Genomic DNA, 14,394 nt, shown 5'->3' with positions numbered 1-14,394 from the left:
GCACAAAAACAATCCTGAGAGGCATTTTCCTCTTTCTATGTGTGTGGCATAATGCAGCACGCATAGAAAGAGGAAGTAAAGAGGAGAATTAAAGATATTTCTCCTCATTACGCCTCCCCTTGGAAGGCGTCGCATTTTGACGCCTTCCCAGGCCTACCACTTTTGGCGAATCTGGGAATGCACCAAAATCATAGGGAGTTGCTCAGGAACAGCCACGCAACGCCAATGAATGTCTTCCCATGGCAGAGTGATGCAACACAGCAATCTGTGCAGCATTGCGTTACTCTGGATTTATGAAGCCACTCAGCGTCACGCAATAGGGCCTTTCGTAGCTTCATAAATCGCATTTTTGGCTTGCGCTGAGCATGCACCATGTTGAGTGTTGCAAGTGCGAAGCAACCCCAGTCATAAATAAGCCCCTGACTGTTCCAAGGCAAGGACAGAGAAGGCAATGTTATGTTAAAAAGTTTATACCGCGCACGTACACCGAGACGGTTTCTTGGCGCTCATAACAAACATAGCTAGCCAGGGCAGAAGGTGTTACTCAAAGGCCGCCTTGAAAAGGAAGGTTTTCAGGGTTGACTCATCATTGCAATCAGGGGTTGGGCCTAACTTGTGCAATTCTGTGTAGCATAATCATGCAGAATTACCTACAAATTCCACAAGATAACACTTGAATGACATGAAACGAGTACTTCTGTGTTCATCATTATTTCTTAGTGAAAAAAATGCCCCCTTACATTGGAGGCTTTTTGTTCTAAGATATAGAGCTAAATGCAGCAGAACGCGAACAGCAAGTGTGAGCAACCGCTTGATCTTGAGGTTGGATATTCATCCACTTTACTACTGGCATTGAGCTCAGTTTTCTAAACTGGGCGGGAGGATACATTGTGGGCAAAGGAACTGCGCAAAATGCAGCAGAACAAGAATAGTGAGTGCAAGCAGCTGCTCACACTTGCTAAATGTGCTCTTGCAGTAGGTTTTCCCCCCCAAATTACTCTTAATGTGCGTTACAGAATTCCAATAGAAGGCCAGGTTAGATGTCCTGCACATCTAACCTGGGCTTCTATTGGAATTCTATAATACATATTAGCAACCCCATTATCGCCGTTTTAGCGGCAGTTTCCTGCCACTAAAACGGCGATAATTTTAACGAGGTTCTTGCTAATATGCCCCATTATTTTTTTTAGAACTTTTGTTAAGGGCTCTAGAGATGACATTACAACGCCCTTCATGCTTACAGTGTCTTCAACAACAAAAAGATTTAGCGCTTTTTTCACAAATTGATTTTTCTGGTTTAAGCATGTTTTTATGTGTGAAATGGCTGTATTTAGGCCTGATATACAGGATTAACCTCCATGCAAAGGGTGGGATATGGGCATTAAAAGGTATGATTCGGGTTAAGAGTTGTGACCACACAGACATTTGTACGTTTACAGACTGATCTTTGCCAAAGGCTCATGGGTATCCCTTTCCAGGATGGAAGGAAAACAGACCCCATGCCCCAAACCTCTAGATCGTGCAAAAGAAGGAGTTTCTCCATGCGTAAAAATGTTTTCCCAATAGAGACAAAAAATGATAATTTGTAATTGGACATGGTCAGTGGCTTCCCCAATGCACAATAGTACTGTGTGTGCAACATCACAATGTGGGAACACTAGCATTTAAAATGTTACAGGACATTCACAGTAGTCAACTTGAAAATAGAGAGCAACCAGACGAACTACAGGGAATGTTTGCCAATTCCCAAAAGTTGTATATCTACACAGGTGCATGTATATGGGTTTAGTTTTTATTAGCTGAAACAAGCATTCGTATTGAGTTTTTTACACTGCTAAAAATAATGGCAAGGACACTTGCAATTCAGAGTTAAGAAACTAAACATGATGGCAACAGTAAATATATATTAGTGCACAGCCTTAAGTTGAGATCCTCTAGCTAACGGGTCCTAATTTAAAATACATTCAACTGGCAGAAGAGCACTTTGTAGATTTTGAAATGTAATAGTCTTATAATACATGAGAATCTGCAATCCCTGTATAAACACCTGTCTCTAATTTCTTTATAATCAGTGTCTTGTGACTCACCCAGTCCCAATTATAAAGAAAAGACATTAGTACTCAATTGTGATAAGTATTGCAGTCCAGTTCTGATGTCGCAATGCCTACAGCCAGTGCCAGCCACGAGGTGAAAGATAGGTCAGGTCATGGAGCAGCTGTATAAAGCAAGGAAAATTAATTGTTGCTTTTCTTTTTCCTGCTCTGTTTTTTCTAGTTTACAGTGACTAGCCAAAACAATATTATTTTTTTCTTTCCTTAGATAATTATAGAAAAAATTGAATATTTCTACATCTTTCTACACATACTAAGCTACTGAAGTTTTCTTTTTTAAACTAACTTGTATTGGGCTAATTCTGAAACCTTTTTGCAGCAAATATCTAACAGGTTTTTGAAGTATTTAAATTTTTGCACAAGAGCTTCTCCTTTTATTCTTCATGTTTTCAAACATGCCCTGTCTTTCATATGAAAGAGTGGTTTGTGGGAAAGGTGATGGTGTGACTATGTATTATAAGGGATAAAGTACCCCTTGCCTTACATGATAAGGATATTGCAAGTTACCTCGGAGTTTCATAACCCTATAAAGGAACTCGACCTTCGGGCTCATTCCTCTCTATAGTTATGGAATTCCGAGGTGGCTTGCAATATCCTTACAATGTATGTCAGTGGGCGCTTTATACGTTATATAAATGTAGAGATAAAAACTCATTCTACTTACTTAAAAAATTCCAAATTCTCTAGATACCGTTTTTGATTGAACCATTATGCAGGACCATTTCAACATTGCCACTGGTGCGCTTTCGTTATTCATTATAAAGAAATAATTATTTAACCCCTAACCTTTAGTAAGCATCTGGCCCAAAGTCAACCTCCTTGTTTCATTTTAAAAATGTTAAATCTTTACCATTATAACTCAAACACATCGTCATATGATCTCCTCATTGCAATCCATTTCAAAGCCCGGATCTTCTCAAAGAACAGACTTCACACTGCTTTTCTTGCAAGTGGTAACCTGAGATCACAGTCCAAGGAGCACCAGAGCACACCACCCAGAGCTCTAATGAGGATACGCTAATGAGACCTCCAACCAAAGGTCAGTTTGCAAATCTTAGCCAACGTGCAAGTGAAACAAGCCAATAGATAAGCTTCGGATGTTCTATGGTGCTTTCGCACCGCTATCCTCACAGTGTCTGTTTCACCACGTCTGTGCATCACTCTGGACTTCTGTTGTGTAGGCAATTTGACTAAACCGTAATATAGTTCCACAACATCTGGAATACCGGAATTAGAAACCTAACCTTACAAAGAACAGGGATTCCACTGAACATGTGTGAAACCCCCTCTTTCCAGAAAAAAAATATTTTCTAGAGTCCCCTCACCCACTAGGGTTACCCCTAAGTGGCATGCTTTATCATTGGGGTCCTCTCAATCTGCTGCGGATTGAGTCGTGTTGCCACTTGCGAACTAGGTGGGAGCACTTAGTTTTTGGAAAATATGCGTGGTGCAGTGATGTGGCGTGGGAAAAATAGGTTAAAAATACCTAGCTAGTGAGCTAATCTTTTATTCCTACTCCTAGTTTGTATGTTTCAAAATCAGGGGTTAATACTAGGGAAAGACCTAACTGGAATGAGTATGGTGTTCTTAGTACTGGGTCAGTAAATTCCAAAGAAGAGTTTAGATTACGCACTCCACTTTTGAACAAATTGTATGATTTGTGGCGTGCACAAGAGATATCACTCCCCGACAAAAGGTGTGGAAATCAATATACAGTCCGCGACACTTAGGATAAGTGCCGACTCTCCTGGCAAAACCAATCTAAACGAAGAAAACGTTTGGCAGAATTTGTTTCAATAAGTGTATTCAGTCAGTGATGTCCTTTATCATCATAACGATTTATTCCATGTTGTCTTTCACATGTAAATTAAGAGTTCATAGAATCATGATAGATTAATCAAAGTATCGGTTCCAGATACAATGTATTCATTCATAGTAAACTGATCGCATCACCCAATACATTTCGGACAGAGTCCTTCATCAGGGGTTATCTGCAAACAATACAAATTAACGTTTTGTAAGAACTACCAAAGTGTCTACTTAAACAATTAATTAACATCAACCTCGGTGTTCAAGCAAAAATAGAGCGGAAAAGTAAGCAGGTGACAAAAATAGAAGTAAACGTGGTCAGTGGGTGAATCGGAAATGAGAGAGTGCCGTTATGATTATGAAACAACAAAAGACTCAGTGCGATGATAACCGCGTCGGTGCAGAAAAAAAGTGCTTGAGAAAATCCCAGTAATGGATTGAAATGAAAGTGGCTAAAGAACACATGCTGTTCCACGTTGCATCAGGAAATCCCTAAAACATAGCCTCAGTGAGTTTACCAGTGATACGGTTAAACTAATGTGCAAAGTGACACGCGCTACATTCGATGCAAAACTTACCGGCAATTCAGCTCGGAGTAACCCAACTACATCGTGCGACTATCGCTATGAGTGAATGTTTGTTGCTATTGCATGTGAGAGAAGAAAGCTGAGTAAAACATGCTCATAGAAAGAGGACAAGGTGAAAAGCCAAGAGAATGGCAGCCATGTTGTAGTGATGTATAACATGAAAAACGTAAATAATGTGCGTGGTAAGTTAGAATGTCTAAATCCAACAAAAAATACGCCAGATTCATATATAAAGATCAAGGATCAAATAGCAAAACAAATGTATGCATCAAACAATCAGCATAAAAGTGACAATGTAAATATAACAATATACAAGTAACGACAATGTGATAGAAATGAAAGGAATTCGCTCTTCACAAATAACAAGAAAATTCCATCCGGTCATTTAAACCAGAAGGCTTGAAAGATTGCAAAAACTTAATCCAGTGATTCTCACGTTGCAAAAGAAAATTATTGTTGTCTCTACCCTCACGCTTGGCCACCACTTTAACAGCAGCAAATCTGAGTTGACTTACACTATGTCTATTGTCTTTAAAGTGCATTGCCAAATTAGATTTTATGTTCTCAGTCCGTATGTTACTTTTATGTTCGTTAATTCTCGTTTTCAATTTGCGCGAGGTCTTGCCAGTGTAGATCAAACCACATGGGCATTTTATGATGTAAATTACATTATCAGTATCACAAGTTGCATTGAGTCGCAAATTGATGTTCGTGCCTTTCATTGGATGTTTCATGATTGGTCCTTTAATCAAATTATTGCAATTCTTGCAGTTCAAACATGGTTGATTGCCCTTATATACAGTAGGATTGGATTGTTTGGGTTTGGTGATGATCTCTTTCAAATTATTCCCCCTAGTGTAGGCAAATAGAGGTTGTCCTTGATAAATGTGTTTAAAATCAGGCTCTGTGCTTATGATGGACCAATGGCTTAGTATGGATGCTTTATATGCTCTAGAAACTACTGAGTACTTTGAAACGACCACTGGTCTTTTCATAGTGTCTTTCTGTGCAGGGTGTAATGTCTCATCACAATTCACTTTGTCACAGCGTTCCTTGGCATTTTTCAAGATCGATTGTGGATATCCCCTCTGTTCAAAACGTTTGATCATGGTAACAGCTTGTTCCTCAAATTTAGTAGTGTCTGATACAATTCGTTTGACACAAAGGAGTTGAGAGTATGGCAAGTGGTTCTTCAAGGCTGTCTGATGAAAAGATCTGTAGTGCAGAGTGTTGTTTTTGTCTGTCACTTTTCTGTATAGATTGGTTTCAAGATGATTACTGGCCCGGATGATTTTGACATCCAAGAAAGTGATGGATTCTTTATTGAACTCGTGTGTAAATTGAATACGGTCATTGATAGAGTTCAATTGTGTTAAAGCTGTTTGTAGAGAGTTTTGGTCTCCATGCCATAAAACAAAAATATCATCAATGTATCTTAGGAATATCGTGGCATGCGTTTCCCAAGAGATGAGGTTCAAGATGTGATTTTCCTCAAAGTACTTCATGAATGCATTGGCATAGACCGGTGCAGCACAGTTGCCCATAGAAGTACCGGACAACTGTACGTAGTGTTGATCTTCCCATGAAAAGTAACTCTGGTACAATTTAAAGTGCATCAATTGCATGATGAAAATTTGGAATTGAATGTCTAGATCAGATTGCAACAAAATGTTCTCAATGGCTTCCATACCAAGATCATGAGGTATGCTGGTATCCAGAGATTTAACATCTATAGAACACAGCCAAATAGAATCCTGTTCTGTAAAGGAAACATCTCTTATTTTGTGTAAAAAGTCTGTAGTGTCTTTGACATAAGTGCGTGAGGATTGAATTAGGGGTTGTAAGTATTTGTCAATGAGCTTTCCTGTAGCTTCATGTATGCTGCCTCGTGTAGAGACAATGGGTCTAAAAGAAGGTTCTGTCAGATTTTTATGATTTTTCGGTAGCATGTACATGCTGGATCTTCTTGAGTTGTTTGGAGTCAGAAATTTCAATGTTTTCTGGTTGATGATCCCATTGTCATGAGCTGTCGATAGAATATTCAACAATACTTCTGTGAATTGACCCGTAGGGTTGTGTTGTATGACACTATATGTGTTGGTATCAGATAAATGTTCTTTGACTTGTGCACAATAGAAGTCTGTATCCATGAGTACTAGTGCTCCCCCTTTGTCTGCAGACTGATAGGTGATATCTGCTTTTTTGGCTAAGTTGTTCAGAATAGAGTACTCTTTGCTGGTCATGTTGGTGTGTTTCTTGCTACGTTTGTAACTGAAACTAGCAATGTCATTCTTTACCAAGTTCTCAAAAATATCAAAAGATTTGTGGCTAATAGGCGCCATAAAAAGACTCCTAGTGAGTAAGCCTTTGAGTTGGTCAACTTGACTGCCACTAGTGTCTGGCATGATGTTTTCGAAAAAATGTCTGAGACGTAGATTGCGCATAAATTTGAACAAACTTATCTCCAACTCTAACTCGTTGGTGGGACTGGTTGGAACAAATGAAGTGCCCTTTTGTAGCACCGACTCTTCTAGCTCTGTAAGAGTATAGGATGAAATGTTAATCACTAGGTTACTTTCTTCTTTGGTTTCTCTGTTCCCTTTTTGAGTGTGGAGCTCCTGGTATCTCGTTCTGTCTCCCTCTCCTTTTCTTTTTCTTTTGACTTGGCTCCTCCGGGGTCGTTTCTTTCTCCTGTACCTTCCTCTAAAAAAGGAACCGCAGTGAGATTGGATGAATCAGCGCTTGTGGAAGGTTGTTGAGAACTGACATTTCTGATGTTAATGCATGTTTCTCCTTCAGAAGAGGATGTTTCGGTGTCAGTGTTGGTCTTGTATGGATTATTCTGGCGTCTCCTGGCATAGACCTCAGCCCAGGAATACACTTCCCCCAGCTTGTAATCAATAGTATCTCGTCGATACTTGTGTATCTTGCGTTCATTGATTTCACGTGTGTGTTTGTCAAGTTGTGTTGTGATGTCCTCCAATATCTTGGACCCTTCATCTTTGAACAACATGTCCGATAATTTCTTTTTACATTCTTCAATGTCTTTGTTTAAATCTTCCAGAGCTCTGGAAAGTTCATCTACGATTAACAATATCAAGTCGAGCGAACATTTATTTAAGATGGCGTACCATCTGTCTACAAATTTAAAGCTGTTTCTGCATAGCAGTGGTTTCAGCGGGATTCGGAGACCCCTCGGAATGCGTTGAGCTCGGTGATAGCGTATCAAGGTGCTGGCGGGCGTGAAGCCTTTGGCTAATTTCCTTTTTGGTGAGGTATAACAACTGTTTTAGGCAACTTTCTTTATTTCTTAAATCCGTGAGTGCTGTGATGTCATCATACGCCATGATGTAAACTGAGGGGTGCGGTAACCACGGTCAGGGTCAGTAAATTCCAAAGAAGAGTTTAGATTACGCACTCCACTTTTGAACAAATTGTATGATTTGTGGCGTGCACTTAGTACTGGGTTGACATGTTTCGAGCTTTTCCCTAAAGCTCTTCTTCAGGACCACATGAGGGCCAGCCCCGTGCATACCACTCCTAAAGAATCATGTGAATGGGAAACAATGGGGTGCACACCTACTGTGTGTTCACCTAATACTTAATACATACGGTTGTACACTGACATGCTGTATTTTTGTTCAGGCAGAAATATGCCTCATGATCTGCAGGGGTAGAGGGGCTAGTAATCACATCTTCCTCAAAGCACTCCTCTCAGAAAATGACCTGATGGCACCCCTGGAGACCGGTCTGGGACAGGATTCTTAAGGAGTGGTACGCATGAGGCTGGCCCTCGTGTGGTCCTAAAGAAGAGCTTTAGGGGAAAGCTTGAAACATGTCGACCCAGAACTAGGGACACCATACTCATTACAGTTAGGTGTTTCCCTAATATTAACCCGTTATTTTAAAACACACCGATTAGGAGCAGGAATAAAATATTAGCTCACTAGCTAGGTATTTTGAACCTATTTTTCCCACTCCACATCACTGCACCACACATATTTTCCAAAAACTAAGTGCCCCTACGTAGTTTGCAAGTCGCAGCATACCTCAATCTGCAGCAGATTGAGAGGACCCCAATGATGAAGCATGCCACCTAGGGGTAACCCTGGTGGGTGAGGGAACTCTAGAAAATAATGCTTCTTTCTGGAAAAAGGGTTTTTCACACATGTTCAGTGGAATCCCTGTTCTTCCTATGGTTAGATTTCGAATTCCGGTATTCCAGATGTTGTGGAACTGCATTCAGTAAGGAGGGTGAACCTAACCTTAACCTCTACCTCACCCCGTTTTTTGATTGTAAACCGTAGTATACATCGTACCCAACTGTAATATCTTACTGCTGACTGATCATTGCCCTTATCAGCTTTGGTCCAGTCAGTGATTTTTAGTAATGGAATTGACCGTTTCAGAAGCCTGCATTACAAAGTTATTGATTTTCAGCCCTCATTAACTGATTTTTTGCACCCTTGTTTGTAACATATTGAAGGTTCAATTATATGTCACTTATTCCAGTGTTGCAACAGATGTTTCCTTAGATGTGCATGCCTCCTGGTATATTGAGTTCAAGGTGTGCTGTTTCTAGTCTATTCCTCTTGGGGATGAAGTGTACACACATTGGTTAATTGAGGTTTTTAAATGTTTCTTATGGAGAATGTCCAGAGAAGGTGCCTCTCTTCGTGTGCCAATAGATAAATTAGAAGCTGTAGCTTTTGTTTATCTTCCACTTCAAGAAATGTCTTTAGCATCTTCGGACACCGTTCTACTTGTACCCCAACCTCCATGTATTAGGGACAACCATCTTTTAGGTACGGGGACAAGTCCGATGAGATTCTCTCTTCAAGCATAGTAATGTGGTTGTGGGGCTCTCTGCTCCTTCAAATATAATACTGTGTGTGCCTCACTACTTCCAAAACAGGTTTCCACTGTATCTTTATTTTGAGATTGCTTTACTCTGACACTATCACAGAAGCCTGACGAAGAATATCACAGGTGTTAAAACAGATCCACCTTAGTACTTCATCAGAATACCTTGTGCCAGCTCATTTCCATCAACTGTCCTGAATGGGAGTTGTGCTTTCTCTACTCCTCTCATGTTTTGAATACTTTTTAAATAGGTATGGTTATTTACTTATATATGCTAAATTATATGAAATTATTTCCAGAACCTTGCAGAATCAAGGTGCTGGAAGTAGGAAGCGCCACCATCACTCAACTGAATAGTATTTTATTTGCCAATCTCAAGGGGATGAATAACTGAGGTGTACCATCTGGAATTCGAAGTTGTGACTGGCAGATCATTTTATGTCCTAGCGGCAACTATCTTACTCATATTGTAAATTTGGATTTGTCCGCTAGCGACCCTTTCCTTTGTTATTTTCTTTGCAGGTATGTTACTTTTGTTTTGATTCGCAAATGGAATGATTGTTGTATTGTCGGTGCACAGTGCTAGCAGCTAGTTGTACCTGTCTCCAGAGTGAAAAATTGAACCATCCTAAGTATTTTTGGGATTTCACTGTAGTTATTTGTATAAGGCATCCCTACTTCCTCTCTCCTTATGCTATGTGCAAAGACACCTGGGGCCTTATTACTTATGCACGCATTTTTTTCCTAGTTAGCAGTGGGCGCACCTTACAAAAGGTGCCCCGAGCGCTAACCAGGAAAAGGCACGGCCCCCAGGGCAGCCGCAAATTCACACTGCCTTGGGGGCTGCGCATTCATTTGAAAAACGTAGCAGTTGCTTTGAAGCCGCTTTGTGTTTTCACAGTGCAGGCAGCAACACACCTGCAAGTTTACACTGGATTAGAGATCCCCTTGCAGGCGGGTGCAGTGAGTGACTGCACCCACCTGCAGCTGGATGTTTGGGAGAATCCACAGGACCCCCTTCACCCCACCTGAGGGCTGCTATCAGGGGTGCAGACAGTACGCCACCTTTTAGGTGGCGCACTGTCAGTGCACCCCATGACAGCTTCTTTGCCTCTGCATCTATAATAGACGCAAAGGGATTCCTTCATTTGCATGGGCCATGCCCACATGCAAATGAGGGAATGCCCTCTTGAGAAAGCACTGGCACTGTATGTGCACCTGCGTTTTCAGTATTACAGAACGGGCAGCACAAGGATCTGCTGTCCCTTCTGTTTTACCAAAGTGCCCAGGGCCACGCAAAAGCAGGCACAAAGGCCTGTTGTGCCCCTGGGGCACTTTGATAATACCCTGGTGGCCTATTTAAGAGCTGGCTTACGTCGCTCTTGCACCACGCAACATGGCGCAAGAGCGATGTAAACCGTGGGTCGGATTTATGAAGCCAAGCAAGACCACTTTGTGTGGCCCTGAGGGGCTCCGCAAACCTGGAGTAATGCAATGCAGCGCAAATCACTGCATTGCCTTACTATGCCCTGAGAAGGTGTTCCTTGGGCGTTTCGTGGTTGTTCCAATGCAACTCCCCTGTTTTTTTTTGCACATACCCAGATGCACCAGAACTGGTAAACCTGGGAATGTGTCAAAAAGATACCCCTTCCCAGGAGAGGTGAAACGAGGAGACATATCTTTCTTTCTCCTTGCTACTCCCTCTTTCTCTGTGTGCTGCATTCTACAGTACACATAGATAGAGGAGTATGGCGCTCAGGATTGTTTTTGTGCAAATAGGTGTCCCCTCCTGCAGAAAAACAATCCTGCATGCAATGCAGGCACCCTTGCACCATGGTGCAAGGGTACATACGTTGGCACTAGGCTGTGAAAAGGGCACCAACTCAGAGGAAAAGGCAGCAACGCACATTCCTGCCCTTTCACGCAGTGCAGCGCAGCAAGGTGACGTTCTGTGATGCACTGCGCGACAGTGCTGCGACTGCATGACTTCTTCATATATAGGCCCCCTACTGAGGAGAGCGAAGGGCCTCTCTCTCCAGTGGAAACCCTTTGGAGCCTTCCACGCTGCCATGGGGCTGCTGTCCCTCAGTGAGGCCAAGCAGGAGTGCTACTCAATGCTGCTTGTATGGTGCTACACGGAAGGGGCAGGAAGAAGGACAGCAGCTGGGGGCAGCAAGTTCCGCAAGCTCTTCAGGGAAATGCAGCTGCCCGCAGACACTCTGCACCAGGTGAGAGCATGCTGCTGGCCAGGCATAATGCTGCCACATTCAGCTTCCTATTGCTGCTCAAGCCCCCCTGCGAGGCAGCCCCCCCAGAACAGCAGCATTACTACCCAAAACTAACACTGGGAGTAGCGTAGCTAAGCAAAGTGCACATCGCACTATGCAAGCTACGCGTAGCTACGCGAACTGCGTAGTGCGGTAGGGAAAATGCTGTTTGCACTGATTGCACAGTGCCGGATACTTGTCTGCACTGTGCAATCATTGTAAACAGCATCTTGCGCAGTGCAAGCAGTCGTTTTCTGCCGCTCAAATAGATTTGTACTCGAGCTGCAGCTTTCTCAACGCGGACTGGTGGTTTCTCATCTCGAGCGGTCGCAAGCTCACGCGACCACTCGCAATGAGAAAACTGACCTCCCTGGTTGAGAATCTCGCTGGGAGGTTTATTTTCCATGCTCGCGATCAGCAACTTGATGTTACTGATCGCGAACGAGGAAAAAGTCTCGTCGGGATGGTGTTTTGCTCGCTCACGGTCACAAGCAATAAATGCCCACTACGCTACGCCTTTTTGCACTGTGCTACGTGCAATTCGCGTAGCGCATAGTTGCGCAAACTACGCACACTCCGCGAGCGTAGCGTAGTGTTTCGCCCAGGGCTACCCAAAACATAATCTGCAGCAAACCACACTACTTGCAATTACATATAATGACGTTTCATTTTTTAAATGTCTTTGCATTCGAGTTTCAAGCGCCTTGATTCCCATATTTCCAACAGCTTTGCATATTTCTGTTTATATTTTTGGATATAACCTGACTTATGATTCTTTGCAAATCCTTATTTTACTTAACATGTTTTCGTATGTCAATCTGCAGATATTCATTATTCCCAGGACCTTGCTTACTTCATATATCTTTTCATGTAAATGTACAAGTAGTCAGTAACGTGTTCCTCGTGCAGAGCATGCCTCGCTGCTGCAAACATACCTTTCTGATGTCAAGCAGGACACAAACATCATCTTTGCTCTCTTCAAATATATCCTTGGCTCATTGTTTAGACGCGTATGTTTTGGCCATGCTTTGAAGGTATCAGGCTGGAACTCATGTAGGTTTCACATAAAAACCAAAAGTGTCTCCCTGTGTATTTCTTACTTTAAAAGTACTTTGACTCTTCTGGCCTGCATGGTCTACCGCTTTTTCAACTTTCTTCACATTTACTTTCATCAAAAGATATTTTCACGACCCAAACTTGTTGGAGATTGACTTCTATCAAAGACATGGTATATACGATTTCAAGGAAAAATACTGATGAAGCGTTTCCTATAATGGGAAATATTTTCTCCCTGGATTAAAAAGTTAATTGGTGCAATTAGACACGAGTATAATGTCTGTATGCAAACATACTTATACATTAGCTCATTCCTCGAAGTCTGCGGGTGGCCCAGATTTTCAGAACTACTTACAGAATTTCTTGAAAAGTGAAAGGATATCTGAAAATTGATCCAAACCTGAGATTGAGCATACATAATCAAATTTCCAACTTGCTCAACAGGTCCTTTGGGGTTCGAGCCCTGGCACTTTCAAAGACATTTTTATCTAATGGCCAGATGTATGCTTTTGACATTTGAGGTGTGTGGATTTTGGATCAGATCATGGTGGCAGACCTCACTTTAGATGTAAACATGTTATAAAAACAAATTCTGCACAGAAAAATCATCAGATTTATAATAAATGGCAGCAAATTCAGTGACTGACTATAATATAAAACCAGCACATTGAGGTGTCCCAGGGCTACATTGATCACCTTAATTTAAATCACCATGGAATAATAAGCGGCTGGCGAGGCGAAGCACAATGGCTAATATGGATCGGGCGGCGGGGGGGGGGGCGTCCGCCATGGAAGTAGGCTGCCGCAGAAAGGGTGGAGGGCGGACACTGGGATTTTTCCCTGCCTCTCCGATCCTCTTCTCACAGTGGGGCTTGTCGGGCATGGGAAAACCCACATGCTTGATTGGCCGAGGCAAAATTGAATGGGCCAATAGAGTGCAAAAAGGGTGGAGCCCAAGGTGTTTCAAAAGTATGGAGAGCGGGCCACGTACATATGCCATCACTATGTTCTGATCGCCATCACTGATTGCAAGCCATCTTCGTTGTCAGTGCCCCCCACTCCACCACCTTCTATCAGGAGTGGCGTAGGAACGACAGAGGGGGGCCAGCAGGTGCACAGTGAGGGGTAATCTAGAAGACGCAGGAACCACGAAGCCGGAGCCACCCAGTGGGAGCAAGAAGCCGTGGCAAATGGAAAACAGCCTCTGCAGTGTAGCGGGCCTTGCTTGTATCATAACAGCACCCGCACACGCAGCAGTAGACACCACGCTACCAGCGGCTGCAGACAGGTGTAGAGGCGAGGCCAGGGTCAAGGCAGGGCAACAAAAGCAACAAGCATTTGCAATGGAATAGGTCTCTCATTTACGCGAGTTTAAGCTATTGGTATTGTAAATGACAATGCCTTTTATTTATGGGTTGTTTTTAAAACAAATAAATAAAAGGCATTGCCATTTACAATGTCAATAGCTTAAACTCTGGCAAATGTGAGACCTATTGCATTGCAAATGCGTTTGGCGCCCGTGTTATAATAAAGTTTTTAAGCGATATGAGAGAGCTTGCCTGCCTGCAAAAGCAGGCATGACAAAGCTATTTGAGGAAATAGTGCTCGGAGGCTCTAATTAAAGCCTACCAAGTAACAACACACGTAACAGCTGGTGTCACTATGGGAGGCTACAAAATGAGACAAGGAGATACTAAGGAG

Source organism: Lissotriton vulgaris, chromosome 11 (assembly GCF_964263255.1).
Source record: "Lissotriton vulgaris chromosome 11, aLisVul1.2, whole genome shotgun sequence".
NCBI classification, from domain to species: Eukaryota; Metazoa; Chordata; class Amphibia; order Caudata; family Salamandridae; genus Lissotriton; species Lissotriton vulgaris.
The sequence above is the reverse complement of the archived record's forward strand: the minus strand, read 5'-3'. Positions refer to the sequence as shown.